At 59.1% G+C, this 14671-nt stretch overlaps 1 long non-coding RNA gene across 1 annotated transcript; it reads left to right on the top strand.

Moving 5' to 3' along the window:
* Positions 1-6975: 6975 nt before the first annotated feature.
* On the top strand, positions 6976-10639 carry LOC146072870 (uncharacterized). The gene is made up of 3 exons (XR_014473251.1): positions 6976-7037; positions 8701-8806; positions 10050-10639. It is a non-coding gene; the product is annotated as an uncharacterized LOC146072870 (long non-coding RNA).
* Positions 10640-14671: the final 4032 nt, after the last annotated feature.

Genomic DNA, 14671 nt, shown 5'->3' with positions numbered 1-14671 from the left:
CCCCGTGTGTATGCTATGCCCCCCGTGTATATACTGTGCCCCCATCCATGTGTACGCTGTGCCCCCCTCTGTATGTACGCTGTGCCCTTTAATATTACTATTATTATTATATTTCCTGCCCAGACGCTGACCACCCCATGGTACCACCGGGACTGAGGCGCTTCCTTGAGTTGCCTCCGCCATCGGGAAGGCAGAAAGAAGCCATCAGAGGAGCAGCTGCACCCAGGTAAATCCGTCCCCCCACTGTCCCTGCGTGTACCCTGTCCCCCACCCCACTGTCCCTGCGTGTACCCTGTCCCCCACCCCACTGTCCCTGCGTGTACCCTGTCCCCCACCCCACTGTCCCTGCGTGTACCCTGTCCCTCACCCCACTGTCCCTGCATGTACTCTGTCCCCCACCCCACTGTCCCTGTGTGTACCCTGCCCCCCCCCCCCAATGTCCCAGTGTGTACCCAGTGTCCCCGTGTGTACGCTGTCCCCCAAGTGTCCCCGTGTGTACGCTGTCCCCCAAGTGCCCCCGTGTGTACGCTGCCCCCCCGCAGTGCCCCATGTGTACGCTGCCCCCCCAGTGCCCCTGTGTGTACGCTGTCCCACCCCAGTGCCCCTGTGTGTACGCTGTCCCACCTCAGTGCCCCCGTGTGTATGCTGCCCCCCCAGATCCCCCGTGTGTTCGCTGTCCCCCCCAGTGCCCCCGTGTGTGTCCCCCCCCAGTGCCACCATTTGTGTATGCTGTTCCCCCCCAGTGTGTATGCTGTCCCCCCCAGTGTGTACGCTGTCCCCCCCAGTGCCCCCGTGTGTGCTCTGCCCCCCCAGTGCCTGTGTGTACCCTATCCCCCACCCCACTGTCCCTGCGTGTACCCTGTCCCCCACCCCACTGTCCCTGTGTGTACCCTGTCCCCCACCTTACTGTCCCCGTGTGTACCCAGTGCCCCCGTGTGTACGCTGCCCCCCCCAGTGCCCTGTGTGTGCGCTGCACCCCCCCAGTGCCCCCGTGTGTGTTCTGTCCCCCCCAGTGCCCCGTGTGTGTTCTGTCCCCCCCAGTGCCCCCGTGTGTGTTCTGTGCCCCCGTGTGTGTTCTGTCCCCCCCAGTGCCCCCGTGTGTGTTCTGTCTCCCCCAGTGCCCCCGTGTGTGCTCTGTCCCCCCGCAGTGCGCTGCCCTCCCCAGTGCCCCCGTTGTGTACGCTGTCTCCCCCAGTGCCCCGTGTGTGCTCTGTCCCCCGCAGTGCGCTGCCCTCCACAGTGCCCCCATTGTGTACGCTGTCCCCCCCAGTGCCCCCGTGTGTAAAGTGCCTACGTGTGTACGCTCTCCCACCCAGTGCCCCCCGTGTGCCCTGTACCCCCCCAGTGCCACCGTGTTTGCTGTACCCCCGCAGTGCCCCCGTGTGTACGCTGCACCCCCCCAGTGCCACCATGTTTACGCTGTTTCCCCCCCCAGTGCCCCTGTGTGTACGCTGTGCCCCCCTCTGTGTGTACGCTGTGCCCCCCTCCGTGTGTACGCTGTGCCCCCCTCCGTGTGTACGCTGTGCCCCCCTCCGTGTGTACGCTGTGCACCCCCTCCGTGTGTACGCTGTGCCTCCCCCCTCCGTGTGTACGCTGTGCCTCCCCCCTCCGTGTACGCTGTGCACCCCCTCCGTGTGTACGCTGTGCACCCCCTCCGTGTGTACGCTGTGCCTCCCCCCAGTGCCCCTGTGTGTATGCTGTTCCCCCCTAGTGCCCCCGTGTGTACGCTGTCCCCCCTAGTGCCCCCATGTGTTGTGTTGCCCCCCCAGTGCCCCCGTGTGTGCACTGTCCCCCTAGTGCCCCGTGTGTACGCTGCCCACCCAGTGCTTCCGTGTGTACAGTGCCTGCGTGTGTACGCTGTCCACCCCCCAGTGCCCCTGTGTGTACGCTCTCCCCCCCAGTTCCCCCTGTGTGTGCGCTGTACCCCCAGTGCCCCTTGTGTGTGTGCTGTACCCTTGCAGTGCCCCTGTGTGTACGTTGTTTCCCCCCCCAGTGCCCCCGTGAATATGCGGTCCCACCCCCAGTGCCCCCGTGTGTATGCTATGCCCCCCGTGTATATACTGTGCCCCCATCCATGTGTACGCTGTGCCCCCCTCTGTATGTACGCTGTGCCCTTTAATATTACTATTATTATTATATTTCCTGCCCAGACGCTGACCACCCCATGGTACCACCGGGACTGAGGCGCTTCCTTGAGTTGCCTCCGCCATCGGGAAGGCAGAAAGAAGCCATCAGAGGAGCAGCTGCACCCAGGTAAATCCGTCCCCCCACTGTCCCTGCGTGTACCCTGTCCCCCACCCCACTGTCCCTGCGTGTACCCTGTCCCCCACCCCACTGTCCCTGCGTGTACCCTGTCCCCCACCCCACTGTCCCTGCGTGTACCCTGTCCCTCACCCCACTGTCCCTGCATGTACTCTGTCCCCCACCCCACTGTCCCTGTGTGTACCCTGCCCCCCCCCCAATGTCCCAGTGTGTACCCAGTGTCCCCGTGTGTACGCTGTCCCCCAAGTGTCCCCGTGTGTACGCTGTCCCCCAAGTGCCCCCGTGTGTACGCTGCCCCCCCGCAGTGCCCCATGTGTACGCTGCCCCCCCAGTGCCCCTGTGTGTACGCTGTCCCACCCCAGTGCCCCTGTGTGTACGCTGTCCCACCTCAGTGCCCCCGTGTGTATGCTGCCCCCCCAGATCCCCCGTGTGTTCGCTGTCCCCCCCAGTGCCCCCGTGTGTGTCCCCCCCCAGTGCCACCATTTGTGTATGCTGTTCCCCCCCAGTGTGTATGCTGTCCCCCCCAGTGTGTACGCTGTCCCCCCCAGTGCCCCCGTGTGTGCTCTGCCCCCCCAGTGCCTGTGTGTACCCTATCCCCCACCCCACTGTCCCTGCGTGTACCCTGTCCCCCACCCCACTGTCCCTGTGTGTACCCTGTCCCCCACCTTACTGTCCCCGTGTGTACCCAGTGCCCCCGTGTGTACGCTGCCCCCCCCAGTGCCCTGTGTGTGCGCTGCACCCCCCCAGTGCCCCCGTGTGTGTTCTGTCCCCCCCAGTGCCCCGTGTGTGTTCTGTCCCCCCCAGTGCCCCCGTGTGTGTTCTGTGCCCCCGTGTGTGTTCTGTCCCCCCCAGTGCCCCCGTGTGTGTTCTGTCTCCCCCAGTGCCCCCGTGTGTGCTCTGTCCCCCCGCAGTGCGCTGCCCTCCCCAGTGCCCCCGTTGTGTACGCTGTCTCCCCCAGTGCCCCGTGTGTGCTCTGTCCCCCGCAGTGCGCTGCCCTCCACAGTGCCCCCATTGTGTACGCTGTCCCCCCCAGTGCCCCCGTGTGTAAAGTGCCTACGTGTGTACGCTCTCCCACCCAGTGCCCCCCGTGTGCCCTGTACCCCCCCAGTGCCACCGTGTTTGCTGTACCCCCGCAGTGCCCCCGTGTGTACGCTGCACCCCCCCAGTGCCACCATGTTTACGCTGTTTCCCCCCCCAGTGCCCCTGTGTGTACGCTGTGCCCCCCTCTGTGTGTACGCTGTGCCCCCCTCCGTGTGTACGCTGTGCCCCCCTCCGTGTGTACGCTGTGCCCCCCTCCGTGTGTACGCTGTGCACCCCCTCCGTGTGTACGCTGTGCCTCCCCCCTCCGTGTGTACGCTGTGCCTCCCCCCTCCGTGTACGCTGTGCACCCCCTCCGTGTGTACGCTGTGCACCCCCTCCGTGTGTACGCTGTGCCTCCCCCCGTGTGTACGCTGTGCCTCCCCCCTCCGTGTGTACGCTGTGCCTCCCCCCTCCGTGTGTACGCTGTGCCTCCTTCCTCCGTGTGTACGCTGTGCCTCCCCCCTCCGTGTGTACGCTGTGCCTCCCCCCTCCGTGTGTACGCTGTGCTTCCCCCCTCCGTGTGTACGCTGTGCCTCCCCCCTCCGTGTGTACGGTGTGCCTCCCCCCGTCCGTGTGTACGCTGTGCCTCCCCCCCTCCGTGTGTACGCTGTGCCTCCCCCCTCCGTGTGTACGCTGTGCCTCCCCCCTCCGTTTGTACGCTGTGCCTCCCCCCTCCGTGTGTACGCTGTGCCTCCCCCCTCCGTGTGTACGCTGTGCCTCCCCCCTCCGTGTGTACGCTGTGCCTCCCCCCTCCGTGTGTACGCTGTGCCTCCCCCCTCCGTGTGTACGCTGTGCCTCCCCCCTCCGTGTGTGCGCTGTGCCTCCCCCCTCCGTGTGTGCGCTGTGCCTCCCCCCTCCGTGTGTACGGTGTGCCTCCCCCGTCCGTGTGTACGCCGTGCCTCCCCCCCTCCCGTGTGTACGCTGTGCCTCCCCCCTCCGTGTGTACGCTGTGCCTCCCCCCTCCGTGTGTACGCTGTGCCTCCCCCCTCCGTGTGTACGCTGTGCCTCCCCCCTCCGTGTGTACGCTGTGCCTCCCCCCTCCGTGTGTACGCTGTGCCTCCCCCCCTCCGTGTGTACGCTGTGCCTCCTCCCCCCTCCGTGTGTACGCTGTGCCTCCCCCCTCCGTGTGTACGCTGTGCCTCCCCCCCTCCGTGTGTACGCTGTGCCTCCCCCCCTCCGTGTGTACGCTGTGCCTCCCCCCCTCCGTGTGTGCGCTGTGCCTCCCCCCTCCGTGTGTGCGCTGTGCCTCCCCCCTCCGTGTGTACGCTGTGCCTCCCCCCTCCGTGTGTACGCTGTGTCTCCCCCTCCGTGTGTACGGTGTGCCTCCCCCCGTCCGTGTGTACGCTGTGCCTCCCCCCTCCGTGTGTACGCTGCGCCTCCCCCCTCCGTGTGTACGCTGCGCCTCCCCCCTCCGTGTGTACGCTGTGCCTCCCCCCCTCCGTGTGTACGCTGTGCCTCCCCCCTCCGTGTGTACGCTGTGCCTCCCCCCTCCGTGTGTACGCTGTGCCTCCCCCCTCCGTGTGTGCGCTGTGCCTCCCCCTTCCGTGTGTACGCTGTGCCTCCCCCTCCGTGTGTACGCTGTGCCTCTTCCCTCCGTGTGTACGCTGTGCCTCCCCCCTCCGTGTGTACGCTGTGCCTCCCCCCTCCGTGTGTACGCTGTGCCTCCCCCTCCGTGTGCACGCTGTGCCCCCCTCCGTGTGCACGCTGTGCCCCCCCTCCGTGTGTACGCTGTGCCCCCCTCCGTGTGTACGCTGTGCCCCCCCTCCGTGTGTACGCTGTGCCCCCTCCGTGTGTACGCTGTGCCCCCTCTCCGTGTGTACGCTGTGCCCCCCCCCCCCCCCCCCCTCGTGTGTACGCTGTGCCCTTTAATATATTATTATATTTCCTGCCCAGACGCTGACAGCCTGCGGACCAGATTCAGGCGCTTCCTTCAGTTTCCTCTGCCACCGGGAAGGCAGAAAGAAGCCACAGGGCCATCAGAGGAGCAGCTGCACCCAGGTAAATCCATCCCTCCACTGTCCCTGCATGTACCCTGTCCCCCACCCCACTGTCCATGTGTGTACCCTGTCCCCCACCCCACTGTCCCTGCGTGTACCCTGTCCCCCACCCCATTGTCCCTGTGTGTACCCAGTGCCCCGTGTGTACGCTGCCCCCCCAGTGCCCCGTGTGTACGCTGCCCCCCGTGCCCCGTGTGTACGCTGCCCCCCCAGTGCCCCGTGTGTGCGCTGCACCCCCCCAGTGCCCCCATGTGCGTGCTTTCCCCCCAGTACCCCATGTGTGCTTTGTTCCCCCCACAGTGCCCACGTGTGTGCTCTGTCCCCCCCAGTGTACGCTGTGCACCCCCTCCGTGTGTACGCTGTGCCCCCCCCGTGTGTACACTGTGCCTCCCCCCTCCGAGTGTACGCTGTGCCTCCCCCCTCCGAGTGTACACTGTGTCTCCCCCCTCCGTGTGTACGCTGTGCCTCCCCCCTCCGTGTGTACGCTGTGCCTCCTTTCCTCCGTGTGTACGCTGTTCCTCCCCCCTCCGTGTGTACGCTGTGCCTCCCCCCTCCGTGTGTACGCTGTGCCTCCCCCCTCCGTGTGTACGCTGTGCCTCCCCCCTCCGTGTGTACGCTGTGCCTCCCCCCTCCGTGTGTACGCTGTGCCTCCCCCCTCCGTGTGTACGCTGTGCCTCCCCCCTCCGTGTGTACGCTGTGCCTCCCCCCTCCGTGTGTACGCTGTGCCTCCCCCCTCCGTGTGTACGCTGTGCCTCCCCCCTCCGTGTGTACGCTGTGCCTCCCCCCTCCGTGTGTACGCTGTGCCTCCCCCCTCCGTGTGTACGCTGTGCCCTCCCCCCTCCGTGTGTGCGCTGTGCCTCCCCCCCTCCGTGTGTGCGCTGTGCCTCCCCCCTCCGTGTGTGCGCTGTGCCTCCCCCCCTCCGTGTGTGCGCTGTGCCTCCCCCTCCGTGTGTGCGCTGTGCCTCCCCCTCCGTGTGTGCGCTGTGCCTCCCCCCTCCGTGTGTGCGCTGTGCCTCCCCCCTCCGTGTGTGCGCTGTGCCTCCCCCCTCCGTGTGTGCGCTGTGCCTCCCCCCTCCGTGTGTACGCTGTGCCTCCCCCCTCCGTGTGTACGCTGTGCCTCCCCCCTCCGTGTGTACGCTGTGCCTCCCCCCTCCGTGTGTACGCTGTGCCTCCCCCTCCCGTGTGTACGCTGTGCCTCCCCATCCGTGTGTACGCTTCCGTGTGTACGCTGTGCCCCCCCACTCCGTGTGTACGCTGTGCCCCCCCACTCCGTGTGTACGCTGTGCCCCCCTCCGTGTGTACGCTGTGCCCCCCCCTCCGTGTGTACGCTGTGCCCCCCACTCCGTGTGTACGCTGTGCCTCCCCCCTCCGTGTGTACGCTGTGCCTCCCCCCTCCGTGTGTACGCTGTGCCCCCCGTGTGTACGCTGTGCCGCCCCCCTCCGTGTGTACGCTGTGCCCCCCCCTCCGTGTGTACGCTGTGCCCCCCCCCCTCCGTGTGTACGCTGTGCCCCCCCCACCGTGTGTACGCTGTGCCCCCCCCCTCCGTGTGTACGCTGTGCCCTTTAATATATTATTATATTTCCTGCCCAGACGCTGACAGCCTGCGGACCAGATTCAGGCGCTTCCTTCAGTTTCCCTCTGCCACCGGGAAGGCAGAAAGAAGCCACAGGGGCCATCAGAGGAGCAGCTGCACCCAGGTAAATCCATCCCTCCACTGTCCCTGCATGTACCCTGTCCCCCACCCCACTGTCCATGTGTGTACCCTGTCCCCCACCCCACTGTCCCTGTGTGTACCCTGTCCCCCACCCCATTGTCCCTGTCTGTACCCAGTGCCCCGTGTGTACGCTGCCCCCCCAGTGCCCCGTGTGTACGCTGCCCCCCCAGTGCCCCGTGCGTGCGCTGCACCCCCCCAGTGCCCCCATGTGCGTGCTTTCCCCCCAGTACCCATGTGTGCTCTGTTCCCCCCACAGTGCCCACGTGTGTGCTCTGTCCCCCCCAGTGCCTGTGTGTACCCCTGTCCCCCACCCCACTGTCCCTGTGTGTACCGTCCCCCACCCCACTGTCCCTGTGTGTACCCTGTCCCCCACCCCACTGTCCCTGTGTGTACCCTGTCCCCCACCACACTGTCCCTGTGTGTACCCTGTTCCCACTCCACTGTCCCTGTGTGTACCCTGTCCCCCACCCCACTGTCCCTGTGTGTACCATGTCCCCCACCCCACTGTCCCTGTGTGTACCATGTCCCCCACCCCACTGTCCCCGTGTGTACCCAGTGTCCCCTTGTGTACGCTGCCCCCCCAGTGCCCAGTGTGTGCGCTGATCCCCCCCAGTGCCCCCGTGTGCGTGCTGTCCCCCCAGTACCCCCGTGTGTGCTCTGTCCCCCCCCCCCAGTGCCCCCGTGTGTGTTCTGTTCCCCCCCAGTGCCCCCGTGTGTGTTTTGTCCCCCCAGTGCCCCGTATGTGTTCTGTCCCCCCCAGTGCCCCCGTATGTGTTCTGCCCCCCCAGTGCCCCGTGTGTGTTCTGCCCCCCAGTGCCCCGTGTGTGTTCTGCCCCCCCCCAGTACCCCCGTGTGTGCTCTATCCTCCAGCAGTACGCTGCCCCCCCCAGTGCCCCGTGTGTGCGCTGATCCCCCCCAGTGCCCCCGTGTGCGTGCTGTCCCCCAGTACCCCCGTGTGTGCTCTGTCCCCCCCAGTGCCCCCGTGTGTGTTCTGTTCCCCCCAGTGCCCCCGTGTGTGTTTTGTCCCCCCAGTGCCCCGTATGTGTTCTGTCCCCCCCAGTGCCCCCGTATGTGTTCTGCCCCCCCAGTGCCCCATGTGTGTTCTGCCCCCCCAGTACCCCCGTGTGTGCTCTGTCCTCCAGCAGTACGCTGCCCCCCCCCCAGTGCCCCGTGTGTGCTCTGCCCCCCAGTGCCCCCGTGTGTACGCTGCCCCCCCCAGTGCTTCTGTGTGTACGCTCTCCCCCCAGCGCCCCCCGTGTGTGCGATGTGCCCCCACGTGTTTGCTCTACCCACGCAGTGCCCCCATGTGTACGTTGCCTAGCCCAGTGCCCCCGAGTGTGTACGCTGCTCCCCCCCCAGTGCCCCGTGTGTACACTGTCCCCCCCAGTGCCCACATGTGTACGCTGTTCCCCCCCCAGTGCCCCCCGTGTGTACGCTGTGCCTCCCCCCTCCGTGTGTACGCTGTGCCTCCCCCTCCGTGTGTACGCTGTGCCCCCCCGTGTGTACACTGTGCCCCCCCCCTCCGTGTGTACGCTGTGCCCCCCCCTCCTTGTGTACGCTGTGCCCCCCCCTCCATGTGTACGCTGTGCCCCCCCCCTTCGTGTGTACGCTGTGCCCTTTAATATATTATTATATTTCCTGCCCAGACGCTGACAGCCTGCGGACCAGATTCAGGCACTTCCTTCAGTTTCCTCTGCCACCGGGAAGGCAGAAAGAAGCCACAGGGGCCATCAGAGGAGCAGCTGCACCCAGGTAAATCCATCCCTCCACTGTCCCTGCATGTACCCTGTCCCCCACCCCACTGTCCATGTGTGTACCCTGTACCCCACCCCACTGTCCCTGCGTGTACCCTGTCCCCCACCCCATTGTCCCTGTGTTGTACCCAGTGCCCCAGTGTGTAGGCTGCCCCCCCAGTGACCCATGTGTACGCTGCCCCCCCAGTGCCCGGTGCATGCGCTGCACCCCCCAGTGCCCCCATGTGCGTGCTTTCCCCCCCCCCAGTACCCCATGTGTGCTCTGTTCCCCCCACAGTGCCCACGTGTGTGCTCTGTCCCCCCCAGTGCCTGTGTGTACCCTGTCCCCCACCCCACTGTCCCTGTGTGTACCGTCCCCCACCCCACTGTCCCTGTGTGTACCCTGTCCCCCACCCCACTGTCCCTGTGTGTACCCTGTTCCCCACTCCACTGTCCCTGTGTGTACCCTGTCCCCCACCCCACTGTCCCTGCGTGTACCCTGTCCCCCACCCCATTGTCCCTGTGTGTACCCAGTGCCCCGTGTGTACGCTGCCCCCCCCCCAGTGCCCTGTGCGTGCGCTGCACCCCCCAGTGCCCCCATGTGCGTGCTTCCCCCCCCCCAGTACCCCATGTGTGCTCTGTTCCCCCCACAGTGCCCACGTGTGTGCTCTGTCCCCCCCAGTGCCTGTGTGTACCCTGTCCCCCACCCCACTGTCCCTGTGTGTACCGTCCCCCACCCCACTGTCCCTGTGTGTACCCTGTTCCCCACTCCACTGTCCCTGTGTGTACCCTTTCCCCCACCCCACTGTCCCTGTGTGTACCCTGTCCCCCACCCCACTGTCCCTGTGTGTACCATGTCCCCCACCCCACTGTCCCTGTGTGTACCATGTCCCCCACCCCACTGTCCCCGTGTGTACCCAGTGTCCCCTTGTGTACGCTGCCCCCCCAGTACCCAGTGTGTGCACTGATCCCCCCCAGTGCCCCCGTGTGCGTGCTGTCCCCCCAGTACCCCCGTGTGTGCTCTGTCTCCCCCCAGTGCCCCCGTGTGTTCACGTTTATAGTGGGGGGGGGGGGGGTGGCGTGGGGGTGCATTTAACATTGTAAGCACCCATTAGGGTGCTTATACGATTTTTCATCGCATAGGGGGTCAAAATCGCATTGCATGCCATCGGGTACATGGCATGCGATGCGTTCATCGCACAATGCTGAAATCGGGCGCCGCCAAAATGCACAAGTACCCATTTTTGTTTTTCTTTTGCCAGGTTCCCCATGACTACTGCAGGAAAGAAGAGGACCAAATGTACACCGGTTTAGACCCGTGAGTATAATTTCCTTCCACAGGTCCCCTATGGATTGCTTCGGACCAGGACACCGGACCAGGACCGAGGGCTACCTACATGCTCAAGATAGGTAAGTATCAGTATGTATGGGCTCCATGTGTATTAAAGTTTTATTTTTCTTATGTGTCAGTGTGCTTTTATTTAACTATTGGTTTTGTTGTGGAACTAAGAGCTAAGAGTTCCAGCAAGCCCATTAATGGGCCGCATGCTGGGACTTGTGGTTCTCCAAGTCCCAGTATGCAGTGCATTCTTGCTGGGACTCATAGTTCCACAGCAGAACCCAATGGTTTTGTCTATCTTTTACAAAAATATCAGCCAGGATGCCGGACCAGGACCACAGGACACCGGACCAGGACCGAGGGCTACCTACGGGCTCAAGATAGGTAAGTATCAGTATGAATGGGCTCCATGTGTATTAAAATTTTATTTTTCTTATGTGTCAGTGTGCTTTTATTTAACTATTGGTTTTGTTGTGGAACTAAGAGTTCCAGCAAGCCCATTAATGGGCCGCATGCTCGGACTTGTGGTTCTCCAAGTCCCAGTATGCGGTCCAGGCTTGCAGGGACTCATAGTTCCACAGCAAAACCCAATGGTTTAGTCTATTTCTTTACACTTTATCAGCCCGGTACCCACAGCCCAGGGGTACCGGGGACAGCACCAGGCTTCAGCCTGGCCAGGTATGTCCTGGAGGGGGGGACCCCTTTATTGGGGGGGTCCCCACTTCCCCAGGACCCCTGGCCAGGCTGACCGGTCAGAGGGATGAATGCTTTGGCCGGGGGGACTTGTATAAAAAGTCTCCCCCTGGCTGTGGCATTACCCTACTGGCTGGTTGGGCCTGGGGCTTGTTCTTAAAATACAGGGGACCCCTATTCATTTTGTCCCCCGTATTTTGGGAACCTGACCTGGCCCTGGAGCCTGGGGCTGGTTTTAAAAAATACAGCGGAGCTCTGTGCAAATTGTTCCGATTTTTTTTAGAACCAGCCCTGACTCTTTGAGTCTCGTGCTGGTTACGGCTGTGGGGGGACCCCACACCATTTTTTTTATTTATATATCTTAAAAAAAAAAAATTGTACACACTGCAGCCTGCGAGGGGACGCGGATTACTTTACGTGTATTGCGAGCACAGCGATTGCTGCAAGGGGACGCGGAATACATCTAAAGTAATCAGCGTCCCCTAGCAGGGCTCGCTACACTCGCCACGCTTCGGGCTTTGGCGCTTGCTGTGCTCGCCACACTATATAAAATCAACTCCATGCTTAGTGGATAGTGGAGTAATGAACAGGTCAGAAATCGCATCAAATAGGATGCAATATCTCATGCAATATCTCATGCAATATCTCCCGCCATGAAACTAAACAAGTACCAAAAACATTTTCACCATATTAAGCCGCATACAGTAATGTCCCCTGCACCATATGCCCCACACTGCAATGCCCATGATACACTCTGCCCTACAGTAAAGCTTTTACACACTGGGTGTCATGTTCATTGCCAGGGGTTTCATGCTCTTGGACAGGTGTCATACTCATTGCCAGGGGTTTGTAATACTTGTATCCAGGGGTAATGCTCGTTGCCAGGGGTGTGTTATTGTTAAACATTTAAATAAATCCAATGTTCTTACAGGGAAATTTTAGATTTCTGAATTTAAAAAAATAAATTGAAAAAAAGCTATGAAATTCCATAGACAAAAAACCTTACGGTTTCACATGTCCCATTAAGGCTTCTTACACATGATCTGGCATTTCTGAAACCTGTTGTAACTCTTCCACTCAAACGCCAAAAAGCAATGAAATTACGATCATTAAGGCTGACGCCTTAATGGACGTGTTCCTTGCGCAATACAGATATGGTACGCCATCACAGCCTGTGGGTAAGTGCAGATTCAGCACTCTCACAGAGTGAGATTGCTGTCACTCACACAATGGTGGAGCTGCTAATTCACAGATTTGTGTGCTCATTGGAATACACACATGCAGTCTATGCAACTGAAGGTCTGAGCAGTAAACATAGCCCAGAGGATGGGGTAAAAGTGGTGTTGATTGGGTAGGAGGCAGTGTGGTGCGGATGGGGAGGAATAGAAATGCGTAGATGGTAGGAAGGCTAAGCAGCACTGATGGGGGACTAACAAAGCAGATGGGTAGAAAAGAGTGGCACAGATTGGGGAAGGTAAGACAGAGTGATGCGATTGGGTGGGAAACAGAGGAGCAGTTGGAGGAAAGAGCACTGATGGGGGAGGGGGTTTGGAGCAAAGGGGATAAAGGGAAAACAGTGCAGTACAGATGGAGAGGGGAGACAGCAGTACATATGGAAGGACACTGTCATGGATGAGGCAGGCAGAGCAGCCTGGATGGAGGGGGAGACAGAGTATCACTAATAGAGGGGAAGCCAGTGGCACAGATAGAAGGAAACAGTGGAATCTGTGTGGAAAGACAGGGAAGGGCAGATGGGGAAAGACACATTGGTGCAGATGAGGGAATACACACAGCAGTAGGTATCGGGGAAGACAGAGCAGCCTGAAGGCGTATAGGAGAAGAAAGTGTAGATGCATAGTAGTTGGGAGTATTCTAGTTTTTGCAATTATGAAAGATGTTTCTTGTAACTGTATGTGAATACTAAATTAAATGGATATATGTAGTGAGTGTGAAAGATGTTGGACCCTCAGTGGGATAGTTCTAGTAATAGTGTTTATTCTAGCACTCGGTTCCTCTACCCTGTCTGGGGTGTTGCTGTTTGCTGTAGTGTTTCTAGCACAGGTCTGGTTTGCAGTGCTGATATACAGATCACACTGTGCTGGAAGCACTACAGCAGACGGATACACCCCAGGCAGGGAAGCGGAACTGCATGGGTTTTCAAAGATGGCGGGTGCTAGAATGAACACTATAGTAACTCAGTGGGCTAGACAGTTTTAGATGATTGCAGGTACTTATTAGGATGAGTGCGCCACATAACTGCTCAGACCTTCAGTTGCATAGACTGCATGTGTGTATTCCAATGAGCACACAAATCTGTGAATTAGCAGCTCCACCATTGTGTGAGTGACAGCAATCTCACTCTGTGAGAGTGCTGAATCTGCACTTACCCACAGGCTGTGATGGCGTACCATATCTGTATTGCGCAAGGAACACGTCCATTAAGGCGTCAGCCTTAATGATCGTAATTTCATTGCTTTTTGGCGTTTGAGTGGAAGAGTTACAACAGGTTTCAGAAATGCCAGATCATGTGTAAGAAGCCTTAATGGGACATGTGAAACCGTAAGGTTTTTTGTCTATGGAATATATATATATACACATATATATATATATATATATATATATATGTATATATATATATATATATATATATATATACAGAGAGAGAGAGAAAGGTCACAATGTAGGGGTCACTTATGATACAAAATCAATGTTATTAACCCTTTGCGTGCCAAGGGATTTTGCCAAAATTGGTGTGAAAATATTTACCTTTTATAGGAAATATCTTCTTTTTTTACACAACATTTTTTTTCTTGAAATATATAGAATGAGTGTGATCACTGCTGGCTCATCTCTCAAATAGATGCTGCCACTGAAAGGGTTAAAATCTTTGTTTATTAAGCGGAACAACCCTGTAACTGTAGACTGTCTGCCACCTCCAAAAATGTGCAGGCCGCAGATTGCGGTGACACTTGACACTTTTTGACTTATCTGACCAAAAATGTATGCTCTCCTCTTATACGTTTACTAAGTGGGCGGACTGTTGAAACAAGAGGAGTCTTCTCGTTCAAACAGTCATTGTCTCTTTGTAGACATTATCTGATATGCAAAGTCAAACATTAATAAGGGAAGAAGTGCAATGGTAGCCAAAATCTTCTTTTACAGAGAACATACTATTTTTGTTTGTCAAATAAAACAAACAGGCCAGCCCAATGTATGTTGTAGATTTTATACTTCATAAAATGGCAGTATTCTTTGGACTACGGTATTATTCATACATATTATAACATTTTAAATGATACAGTAATTGTTAGCATTAAGACCCTACAGCAGGGACATGCGGTGATGTAAATGGCTCAAGAGTCCCTGACAAGTACCAGAGCCAGATACACACACAATATATGAGCCATGGAGTACATACCAGCATTATACACATGTGCAGCAGTATATACTGCTGGAGATTCGCTGAGGTTTGATAAGAGATGTGCAGAAAAGGCAGCCAAGTGAGGCACTGCCTCACCTGCCATAGACTTTTTACTCCACAGTTTTGACTATAAAAATGATTAGAATAATAAAAATAAGAATTTTTGGTACTTGTTTACCTTCACGGCGGCAGCGGCCGTGCGTCTGAATCCCCTTGCGGGGCTTGCTTCGCTCGCCCACGCTGCGGGCTTGGTGGCTCACTGTGCTCGCCACGCTATCTAAAATCAACTCTATGCCAACGTGGATAGTAGGGGTATGAACTATCTACATTGGCATAGAGTTATATATATATATATATATATATATATATATATATATATATATATATATATATATATATATATATTCTTTGTATTCTTTATATACTTTATA

Source organism: Crinia signifera, chromosome 4, assembly GCF_055691185.1.
Source record: "Crinia signifera chromosome 4, ASM5569118v1, whole genome shotgun sequence".
NCBI classification, from domain to species: Eukaryota; Metazoa; Chordata; class Amphibia; order Anura; family Myobatrachidae; genus Crinia; species Crinia signifera.
The sequence above is the reverse complement of the archived record's forward strand: the minus strand, read 5'-3'. Positions and strand labels throughout refer to the sequence as shown.